Consider the following 12751-nt stretch of genomic DNA (forward strand, 5'->3'; position numbering starts at 1 on the left):
TGTCTGTGAATGGCCCCCTTCCCCGTGTCCCACCACCCCCCACCCGTGTACCCGGAAGTGTGGTGCGCTATACATACCTGTCATGTGCCGACCACGGTCTCCGATCCTCAGCAGTGACGTCTTCTTTGGGCGGCCAGCGGATCTTCCCGAGTGCTGGCAGCCCTCTGCAGCGTCATCCGAAGCTCAGCCGCGATGGGCTGAGCATAACAGCCGCGATCGCGGCTGAGCTTCGGATGACGCTGCAGAGGGCTGCCAGCACTCGGGAAGATCCGCTGGCCGCCCAAAGAAGACGTCACTGCTGAGGATCGGAGACCGTGGTCGGCACATGACAGGTATGTATAGCGCACCACACTTCCGGGTACACGGGTGGGGGTGGTGGGACACGGGGAAGGGGGCCATTCACAGACATAACATACATTACAAAGTTGTATAACTTTGTAATGTGTGTTATTCTGTGAATAATTTTTTATCGCCGGACAACCCCTTTAAGGTTGTCTGGAAAACATGGATACAGCCAATGACTATATCCATGATTTCCACATAGCCTTAGGGCTTTATCCAACTTCAGCAGCCACCGCTAATCAAATGCCGAACGTTCGGGTTCGGATCGACTCGAGCATGCTCGAGGTTCGCTCATCTCTATAAAAATGTGTTTTATGCATACATGCATGTTAGCTAAAGTGCTAGCATGCCCGTATGCAAATACATAGGGGGAAAATAATCATTTCACATATTGCTCTTAACCCTTGGAAGACCCGGCCAATGGCACTTTGGAATTTTTAGCGCTTACGCTGTTTACCGTGCAAGATCAGGAATGTGATAATTTAATAGCTCAGGTGAATACGCATGTGGTGATACCAAACATGTTTATTTATAAAATGAGAAAAGGGGGGTGATTCAGACTTTTATTAGAGGGGATTTTTTTTTTTTTACACACCTACTAAAGATATAGAGAGATACATATAGATATACTGCATAGATCAATGAGATCGGTGCTCTATTGCACTCGGCTGCTGCAGTCGAGAGCAATAGACTACAGAGCTGGGATCTTCGCCATTACGGTGCCGACCCCCGGCCAGATGAGATTCAGGGTTCCCTCCTCCGCGATCGCGTTGTCGGGGAGGGGCGCAGTCCCACCACTAGACCATCACGGATGGGGGAAAAAAGGTATTTAGATGCAGCTGTCAACTTTGACAGCTGCATCTAAATACCTAATTAGCAGGCACGGCACTAATAGCCAGGGTCCCGGGCTGCATATAGCACCAGGGACTGAGGTGGTTCAGAGCAGGGTTGCTGCGCGGCCCCCCTCTGAACCCCCCTAGTGACGCCAGGATGTACAGTTACGTCCTGGGTTGTCTAGGGTTTAAAAGGTAAGTCCGGGCAAAATAATTTTAAGATATATTATTAACCAACAAAAGTTCTGAAAATTTCTAATAGACACTTATTATGGGAAACACACCCATAGTGCATTTTCTCTGCACTTACTACAGCACGGACTGTTTAAGTCTCTGTAAAGTTGGTGATGTCACATAAACTGCCAACACCTGCTGCAGCGGTGGGACATACTGGAGCATCAGGAGTCGGCAGTTTATGTGACATGACATCACCAACTTTACAGAGACCTGAACACGCCATGCTGTAGTAAGTGCAGGGAAAATGCACTATAGGTGCGTTTCCTATAATAAGTGTCTATTATGTTATTGTCCAACAAAAGTTCTGAAAATTACTAATAGACACTTATTATAGGAAACGCACCTATAGTGCATTTTCTCTGTGCTTACTACAGCATGGCGTGTTCAGGTCTCTGTAAAGTTGGTGATGTCACATAAACTGCCGACTCCTGATGCTCCAGTATGTCCCACCGCTGCAGCAGGTGTTGGCAGTTTATGTGACATCACCAACTTTACAGAGACCTGAACAGTCCGTGCTGTAGTAAGTGCAGAGAAAATGCACTATGGGTGTGTTTCCCATAATAAGTGTCTATTAGAAATTTTCAGAACTTTTGTTGGTTAATAACATATCTTAAAATTATTTTGCCCGGACTTCCCCTTTAATTAAAACCATGCTTGCACAGGAAGGGCTAGATGTATTAACATGCATAAACCTGTAAACACATTAGGCATATCTTGAGCTGTCTGTGGACCTTCAGGCCAGACACTATACAGGATGTACCCCATGAGAACTATTACAACCTGATTTGTTATGGAACGCCTATATCACTGTGCTGGCTTATGAAGCATGAAAAGTTTATGTGGAGGCCCTTGAACTATTGTAGGCAGCGTGATACAGACCATGACTAGAGTGGGGACTATGAATCCCAGCCATCCCGCAGATTTTTTTTGCTTGTTGTACCATATACACTTTACTCTGGATTGCAACAAAATCTGCACTAAATCAAGTGAGTTTTATAGAAAATTTGTGGCTGAAGATCTTCCTTCCAATCTGCAAATCTGTGGAATGGAAAAGTTCCATAATACAGACTTGATGGCATAACGCATCAGATTTATTGTATACATAAAAAAATAATATGCTACATATAAACCATCTAAGCCCCAGGCTCCAGGCTGAAATATTATTATATACTGTACATCTGAACATTCACAGCCTTGTTGTATACAACCGAGCATGTGTTTTACAGAACATGTATTACAAGCATAACTTACTAGTTATTGTAGCTAAATAATAACTTACTTATTCTTATGCACAGGGTTTTTTGTTATCCCGCATACATTGTTTTCTATTAAGTACCTTTCAAGATGAATTTGTTAGCAAGGTACTCCATGATACACTCATCAACAGGGACTTGAACACAATGTTCTGTCATTATTTATAGGTAGAGAAACACCTCTGGGAACAAGCTTGTTCACAGGAAATAAATGGCAGAAGAATACGGCTAATGTCTTTCTTCTAGCACTGATGAGATAACACCTAGAAGATGCTATTATTCTCATTCTACTGTGATTGAACCAGATGAACGCTGGTACATGTCTTAAAGACTAGGGGTTTAAACTGCTCTAAAGAACACAGAAGTTATATTTTAGCATGGCGTGACCGGTTTCTCCTGAAATCTTTGCCTTTTTAACATCATTTTAGGAAGAAAGGATATGGAAAAAAGCCCTCTTACCACCTTGTATAAATTTGCCTTATGCCAGTGTAAAATAGGTGTATTTTAGTCAAACTTGTATCAGTATTTGTAAGCCAAAACTAGGGATAGGTCTCTAACCCATAAAAAGGGACAGCTGCCATTAAAAGACCAACAGGGACATCAGAATGCATGTTCTATTAAGTGACGTCGGTAGAGTAACTGCTAGCAGTTCCTGTTCCTGCATCTGGAGAGTTAGTCCAGGGAGATGAATTCTGATCCCAGTGGAGCCAAGTCAGACAGGCAAGAGTGATATGGCTGCTTGAAAGAGTCTTGGAAAAAGTTCACAGACTGCATTCTGCTCATCAGGCTGCAGACTTTAAAGTCTGCTACGCTCTGTGCCGCTCCTCCCCAGGTGCTGGGAAAGGATGGATCCAATCGTGGGAAACTTCTCCAGGACTGGAAACTATTTGAGCAAACTGAGTGTACCATGTCACAATGTCTCTGAGGACACCTTAATGTGGTGACATGGTACATGCTGTTTGATCAAATAGTTTGCTAAGATCCTCATTTTTTAATATCTATAGAGCAGGTTTTTGTTGTGTGTACACCGGGGGGAGTATATACAGTAAGAGCTTGCACCTGTAGGTTGCTGTTGCACTTTGTTTTCTTTTTTTGTCTGTACTTAAAGTGACTGTACCCCCAGGCCCAGGCTGAAGCACTGGAGGCGGGCCGGTCCACCCTTAGTCGGAAGAAACTCTAGCCCCTCCATGACGTGACTCCATTAGAATCAATGGAACCCTATCATAGAGGGGCTGGGGTTTCCTCCCACTAAGGGTGGGTCGGCCCACCTCCAGTGCTTCAGCCTGGGCCTGGTGGTACAGTCACTTTAAGCCACAAGCAGCGTGCAACCTGGTGCGGCCAATTTTTTTCTTTTTTTCAGCAAAAAGTCTAAAAAGCAAAGGCATCACCAGATTTTTTTTTTTCAAACAACGGTTCTTTCTCAAAAGAGGTGTACTTTTTGTATGGAACCACCCCAGTAAACAGATGCCCGTTCTGGCTCTGTGCTGTGGGCGCTACTGCCCTCCCCCTGTATTTTTCCCTCGCCAAAATCCACCTGTTGCCGCTTCTGCCTCATTTGAATTAACAGAGCTGATGCAGTGGGGAGAGAGCCAGGAGCAGCGTCTGTGACCGAAGCACAGCAGGGAAAGGCAGCCATAGGATGTTTGCGTCACTGGCCCCACTCTTGGTACCCATGGAGGGGGAAGCCTGTGCCTAGTACCCACCTCTCCTCTTCCCACAGTGGCAGCTTTCTGAATTTAGTGCCAGCTGCGGCAGAGATGCAGTGCAGCAGGGAGAGGCAGGAGTGGCTGGCATTCAATTAAAACATCTGGCGTTGTGGGCACAGGCTTCCCCCTCCATGGGCAACAGGAGCGATTCTAGTGGATGAGTGGGGCTGGCGGCGCACACATCCTATGGCTGCCACTGCTGCCTCTCCCTGCCACAGTGGAACACTGCCGCAGTTCTCCCCAAGCTCTGGGAACCCCTCTCCAGGCCGCTGCTGCAGCTGTCTCTCTCCGCCACAATGGATCACCAGTGGCCCTAATTACAAAAAGCCAGTGCTAAGGTCATGCCGCTCTCGGCTCTCTCCCCAGTGCATCAGCTCTGCTACATTAACAGCTAGTATGGAATGCATACAGGGGTGATGTGATGCAAAACCAGTCCTGTGTTTACTGTGCAATAGTAATGACAGCAGTGTGCAGGAAAGAAAGCCAAGTAGGCGGACATGCGAACTGCAAAATCAGGGAGAAGCGCTGCATGATTTCCTGCAGTTTTCTGCCATCTTGGATATAGATTGGCTTTTAGAAAAACTTGTAACTTAGGGAGGTCAGCAGCTAGAAAGACGGAAAATGGCTCAAAATACTTAGGGGGACTTGGTAAGACCAGCTAGGTTTGGGAGAATTTCCCGGTTTAGCTCTTAGTGTCCATTTACACAGAAATCTCTCTGTGTAAATGGACCCTTAGGTGGATAACCCCTTTATTTATTAAGTGAAATCAGCAAGCTGTGATTTGTCATATACACTTTTTTTCTTTTCTTTTTTTACCACTTTCATATTTTCTCAAGAGTCTTTTAAACCTGGCAAAATATTTAGCCCACATACCTCATTGTAGTAATGTCACTTTGAAATCCTTTTAAAACCGTAGCTTAAAGCTATTCTCACTAATCGTGGATTGAATAGAACTAAACTCCAGCATCTATTTCAATCGTCTGTCAGATCTGAAAAGATTAGCAATTAAAAGTGAAAGATGTTGGGACATAAACCAGATTATGCTACAAATCAATAAATAGCCAAAAGTGCATTGAAGCTAAGGGCTAAACACTAAAAGATTAAACCCAGTTATACGACTACACAAAAATGAGTATTTAATTACAGACCATGGCCCAGATTTATCAGTATACAGTACACGCCACGGGGGGCCTGCTCTACATCAGGAGCACTGTGCAGCAGCGCTGGATCAGGGCGGGGGACCCGGAACAAGAGTTCCCAACACATATGTAAATGGCAGCAGAGAGGTGTGTTTCACCTCTTACTGTTGCTACTCAACATGAAATTTTGACAGCTTGGACAAGCCCTATAGGATGCTGGGAGAAGCCCAAAGGACTGTGCATGTGCCGAGCAGGATTTGCAGAGCACTCACTCAGGATTCCAACTTAGGAAGCTCAGGCTGAATATTCACACTCCGTGTTCGCTCCGTGAAGCACAGGCGTGGAATTCCTGTATGGGAGTGTTCCCCGCACAGCATGATGTATTAATGTTATCCTGGGAGCGGGGAAACTGTTTAAATGTTTGCACTGCTGTAATGACAGCACCCACTAAAATTACATGTACATTATAGGATGGCATCATTCATTATGGTTTTTGTATTGCTGGTATATTGTTTAACTACGCTTCCATGTCCAGTGTTCTGTGGTTAGATCGTACATGCACCATAGTTTGTTAGATAAGAAAACATTGCATACAAGGTTTTGCATCCAGCAATATGAATTAGAGTCATTTGATTCACATCACATTTAACTACAGCAGTAGATCAAACTTATGACAGCTAATAATAAACTACACTACAAGATTACATAAGCTGCAATTTACTATCATTAGTGTGCGGCTGTTGTGGCACAAAACTCAATGTAAGTAACTTTGCTTTTGTGCACCTGTTCACATTTATATATCATTTAAGTCTATTCTTTAAAAAAAGTAATTAGGCATTGCTATAACTTGATAACACCTCTCCACCTTATTTAATCACAGAGTCTGGTTTTACAGAAGCATCATAGCGTTACTGAGCAATCTTATAAACCTATAATCATCCCATTAACAGATTGTTTAGGTACAAGATAACCTTGTTGCACTATGTATATGCATGTATCAGTTTTATCATCATATGGACAACAAACAACCGTTTGCTGGTTGAACTGAGCTCTATGGATACATGTAAACTGTATACTGACAGCCTTTTCCGATGTATATGCTAATCAGACAACTCTGATGGAGTAGGCGCAAAATCTGGTTTGTGTTGTATATTGACGTTTATTCTTTCTTTAAAATTCTACATTGGCATAAATTAGGCCAATTCAATGTAATGAGAGATTTATTTGGGAAATGAAAAATATAGAACTGAAAAGTTTTATACACAAAAGATATTTATATTTAACAGTTTTGAATATAAAACAAAATCGATATATGCTGTAATACTGGGAGCTACCCTGGTTTTAATTTTTTTTTTTATCAAATAGTTTTTATTGAAAATTTTACATTTTAGAAACACACAACCACAGGGGAGGACATCACAGCAGTCCAGACCCTGCACAAAACAAAGCTTAACAAACAGTACAAAAATCGTATTGGCAACATCCAACATATCATGGAAAGCGTCCCCCCGTAAAAAGGAATACACCGTAATAAAGATTCTAAAACAGGTAAATGGACTCTGTGTCTTTCATTATGACTAGAGAAACCGGAATGGTAAATATAGAGTAAAATAGTAGTGGGGCATCACCACCGAGTCCCCCACTGAGAGATGCTTAGGTGGCCGTTGAGGGAGAGAGCCTGCCTCTAGTAAGCGACAATGGAGCCATACCAGGGGTATCCAGCCAGTGGGACCAGATTTTTTTCAAATTTCTTCATCGCCTCCCGCTTTTCATAGGCATATTTATCATTGGCAATGAGCCAGTTAACTTTAGCTATAAAGGCTGTACATGTTGGGGGGTCCTGATCAAGCCAGGACTGGGCTATCAACTTTCTGGCCATATATAATATCCTAGCAACAGCTAGTTTTTCAGGGTTAGGTAAAACTAAGTCTTCCACATAGCCCAAAACACAAACTAAGGAAGACTGTTCAATGTGAACAGAATAGACTTTGTACATGGTAGAAGCAACATCCTGCCAGTACCTCATTAATTTTGGGCACCGCCAGAACATGTGCAGAATCCCTCCCTCATCCCTCCGGCACCGAGGACACAAGGCATCCGGGCAAAGCCCCACTTTAAATAAAAACTCGGGGGTCCTGTAAACACGGTGTAGTAGGTACAGTTAGGACAATTGGTGCTGCTCCGCCACAGACAACTGGGGAGTCATCTCCAGAATTTCCTTCCATAACTCATCTTCCAGGGGACCCAAGTCAGCCTCCCACTTCTCCTTAATGGTCAACGGGTGTTTCTCTAAGAATTTGTCATGTAAATGGATATATAATATGGAAATTAGACCAGACGTGGATGCAGACGTACCCACTATCTGAATAGGCGGGATAACAACTCGCTCCCAAGATAGAATGTCCCCCTCACTGTTACACGCGTGGCGCAACTGAAGATATTTAAAAAAAATTGGGCCTAGGGATGGGGAATTCCACACACAGCTGTTGGAAGCTTTTTAGCTGGCCATTAGTGTATAACTGCTCTATTGGTCTAAGACCAAGTGTCCGCCGTGGTGTGAACCCTTCTAGGAAAAAGAGCTCACTTAAAAAAGGGGTATCCCATATAGAGGTGTATGCAGAGCATCCAGGTAACCCGTGCAGGTCTCTAACCTTCCATCAGACCTTATGATAAAGCTGAATTGTAGGCATTCCTGTTGCGGCCGTGGAGAAACGTTTAGCCTCTAGGACCTCAAACAACTGCTCCGTACCAAAATGGGCCTGCAACAATTGGGAAGTAGGGTCAGTTAGCACGTCAGTCTCCCATCCTCTAAAGTGCTGCAGCTGGGAGGCTAAAAAATAGATCATGGAATTGGGCACTGCTAACCCTCCTGACGTTTTAGCTCTCTGTAAGGTCTCTAGCTTTAAACGAGGGCGCTGGGAACCCCATATTAGGTCTCTGTGCACTTTATGAAAAAAACTAATTGGGATCCATATCGGGGAGTTGTGCAGTACATATAGCAATTGAGGCATCCATACCATTTTTATCAGATTGGAGCGTCCCACCACGGACAGAGGGAGCTTACACCACACTCCCAATTTGGCTTGAAATTTAGAGAGGATCGGCGTAAGATTCAGTCTCTCGTAAGCCCTAATGTCCTTAGAGATCATGATCCCAAGGTATTTGAATTCCGTGACAATCTTAAGAGGGAAGGGGAGGACGGGCATGTGTTCTACATCTACATCTAGCGGCAGCAGCACCGACTTGTCCCAACCAATGGATAGTCCCGAGAACCTACCAAAATCATTAATCAGCATAATAGCCGTGGTAAGAGATGCATCAGTGTCATTTAGATATAGCAATAAATCATCTGGTATAACGCAATTTTCTCCTCCTGGAGACCTCTAGTGAAACCACGAATACCTGGGTGACCACGAATCAGGGATGCCAGCGGCTCTATGGCTATCGCAAAAAGCAACGGCGACAGAGGGCACCCCTGCCGTGTACCCCGCTGCAAGTCAAATCTGGCCGACAGACCGCCATTTATTTTCAAACGAGCACAGGGAGAGGAGTATAACAACTGGATCCAGGAGACAAATTGTGGTCCAAACCCCATTTTGTCCAGTACTGCCCATAAAAAGGTCCACTCCACGCTGTCAAAAGCTTTAACAGCGTCGAGTGAACACACCGCCCTTCCCCCAGGGTCCCCCGAGGGCAGCTGGAGATTAACATACAAACGCCTAATATTCATGGCAGTAGACCTGGCCGGAATAAAATCTGTTTGGTTGGGATGAACCAGGGCACTCATATAGAGAGAAAGTCTATTAGCAATGGCCTTGGCCACTATCTTAATGTCTGTTGATAAAAGAGAAATGGGTCTATAAGAACCTGGCAAGGACACATCTCTCTCGGGCTTGGGCAGAATTATTATTATTGCTTTCCTCATAGACTCCGGGAGGGAGCCTGATTCTACAGTGGCCTGCCACACCTCCAGCAACTTAGGTAGTAGTACCTCCCCGACCTTTTTAAATAGCTCCCCGGTAGCCCATCTATCCCTGGTGCTCTGCCATTGGTGATAGAGGAAGCCGCAGCCTCTAGCTCTTCTAAAGTCAGTGGGGCCTCTAATGCTTCCCGGACATCAGCAGTTAGGACAGGAAGGGATATAGAGGACAGGAAGTCCTTGATATGATTGGGAGTGACTTCCAATTTAGAACTATATAGGTTCGAATAGTAGGAATAAAATACTTGTAGTATTTCAGGGGTGGAGGTTACCAGGACTCCCTCAGTATTCTGTATGTGGGTGATGATGGCCGGGCTTTTTTGAGCACTCGTAATAACAGATAAGAGATGCCCAGTGCGCTCTCCCTCTACAAAAAACATGTGCTTAGCAAAGTTTCTCTTGTGGGCGGCTGATTCTAAATCAAAATCTGTAAGCGCCGTTTGAGCCTCTCTAAGTCTAGCTGAGGTAGCAGCAGAGTTACTGGCAATATGATTCTCCCCTGCCTGCAGACAGGAATCCTGGAGAGCCGACCGTAGACGGCCTCTAGCTCGCTTAGTACGGGTAATCGTTTGTATGAAATAACCTCTTAAGTAGGCCTTCATGGCGTCCCACTCTATCTGTGGGGTGGCAGTACCAGCATTATGGTTAAAAAAATTCTTCCACTGCCATTAGAATACCGGGTATCTCAAGGACAGACAGCCAGTGCGGATTAAGGTCAGGTGCGCACTGTGGAGCGCCACACCCCGGGATGTTCCAAGAGAAGGCTCAGAGGGGAATGATCAGAGAGCGACCGCGGCAAATATTCTACCTCTATCACCAATGACAATTCCCGAGCGTCCCCCAAGGCAAGATCAATACGGGACAGACTGCTGTATGTGGCCGAATAACAGGAGTAGGCTCGCACACCCGGATGCCGTGCCCTCCAAAGATCAAAGAGAGCTAACTCGGATAAGAGCGCACCCAAGGGACTCAGGCGCATTGTAGAGGTCGATGCTGCCACTGACACCCTATCAAGGGCGCCGTCCACTACAGAGTTAAAATCTCCTATGAGGAGCAGTGAGGCATCCGGATGTGCGGCGCCAAAACTCACAATCGTTTTTAAAACCACACTGTTATAAGGTGGGGGTATATAAAGAGAACACAGTACCCATTTGGCAGCATAAACGGAGCAATACAAACAAATAAACTGACCGTGAGGTCTATTTTAGCTTCTAAGCAGACAAACGGTATATTCTTATGGACCAATATGCTCACACCACGGGAATACTGTGAATAATAAGAATGATAGCTCCAGCCTATCCATGACCTCCGTAATAAATGAGCAGTGTCTTTAGTGAGGTCGGTCTCCTGTAAACACAAGATGAGGGGGTGGAATGTACGTTGTCTATCAAATAGTGCATAACGCTTATCAGCCTCACCCAGACCTCTTATGTTCCAGGAGACCACTCTAATGCCAGTCGCCATAAGGGAACAGAAGGAAATACATCTGCAAATATAAGCATGTCAATACACAGTGAGTAACACAATGGGGAGTATCGGTGGGTAGAAAGTGCAAGTATAGTATGTAGGAGTTGCCAATAAACATGGGGCCTAGTAGACCCAACAACCAGAAAAAACATGCAGAAAAAACGATAAAAAAGGAAAATAACAAAAAACAGGAACGACTATCCACTACGTGTGGACAGTAGGGGCCACCAGTTCTCCACACTACCGGGCGTAGGTGAAAGGGTCTCATCTTCGACAGGCCGCCCCGCTTCAACAGGATGTAATGTGCAACTGCGGGCTTAGATCAAAAGGCACAAAAAGTATTCCCCCCACGACATAGGGAAAAGGATCCACATTGCACGGTGGAAGGCAAAGGGACATGTTTTCATCAGGGATGGGCCTCCTGCCGGATCTGCTGCTGGTGTGCTTCAAGCCAGCGGTCAGCATCCTTTGGTTGTGAAGAAATGCACGTCTCCCATAGCGACAACGCGTAATTTAGCCGTGTATAACATGGCATAAGGGACATGGAGTTGGCACAGCCTGCGCTTTATTTCTGTGAAGCGTGCCCGCTTCTTCTGAATTTCAGCCGAATAATCTGGATAGAAGGAGATGCGGCAGCCGTTGTAGGTAATATCAGGATTTTGACGTGCAGCCTGCAGGATAGCGTCTGTCTTTATAGTGTAGCAATTTCACCAGTACCGGACGCGGCTGAGCCCCTGGCGGCAACGGGCGAGTGGGGACTCAGTGAGCTCTTTCTTTAGCATACATAGGTGACAATGTCCCATCCCCCAAAGTGTCCTTAATCCAGGATTCGAAGAAACGGGTGGGGTTAGGGCCTTCTGCTTTTTACGGAAATCCCACTATGCGCACATTATTGCGCCGAAGTTTGTTCTCTAAATCATCTGCTTTTAGGAGGAGGGCAGAGATTTGCTGATCATGTCTGCGAGTGTCTCTAGCAACAGGGCCAAGCTTGTCCTCTAAACCACTGATCCTGCCCTCAGCAGCAACCATTCTCTCATTAACTTTTTGCACATTTTGGCGCATAAAAGCCAGTTCCTCCAGGATCTGCACCTCATGGCGCTGCTGTGCAGTAATGGCAGGCCCCGGTGAGGAGTGTGCAGACATGACTGCATCCGGGGAGCTTGTGCTCCGGTTCTGGCTAGTGCCCGGGCTTCCCCCTTGCTCTCCAGACCGGTCTCTGGAAGAAGCAGCCAGCTTCACTGCTGCATGCAGCGTGGGCTCCCCGCCCGACCGAGTCACAGAGGAGCTGGCGCCATCTTGAAGGCCCCTGTGCGGAGGCGCCGCTGTGTCCTTGGGCTCCCGGGTGTTCTTTCTGGAGGTACCGTGGGCCATATTGGGTCCCCGCCGGGTCCTAGAACCTTCGATGTGTGGGGTAAGTGAGTGCCGCCGTCCTCCAGCCCGCAGGAGTATGAATATACCGGCAGGATGCGGGAGCTCACACTGCACGCGTCTTACTCCATCCCCGGTCAGGCTCCGCCCCCAACAGATCACCCTGGTTTTCACTTTTAGCTTCTATTTTAGTACAAGAGATAACCCTCAGTGCTTACAGATCTCAGCTGTACAATTTGTCGTTCTGTATAAGGGTGGATTCACACATATAGGAGTTTCTTTAAGCGAAATCCGCTGCAATACTGATCTCTATTAAAGTCTATGGAACTCCATTCTCTCAGATTGTAAGTATGTATCATGCCATAGACTTGTAAAGATTAACTACTTAGCTCCCAACACCATGCTTACCTGTCTGTGTTCCACAGGT

The sequence above is a fragment of the Dendropsophus ebraccatus genome, chromosome 1 (genome assembly GCF_027789765.1).
Source record: "Dendropsophus ebraccatus isolate aDenEbr1 chromosome 1, aDenEbr1.pat, whole genome shotgun sequence".
In the NCBI taxonomy this organism is placed as follows: Eukaryota; Metazoa; Chordata; class Amphibia; order Anura; family Hylidae; genus Dendropsophus; species Dendropsophus ebraccatus.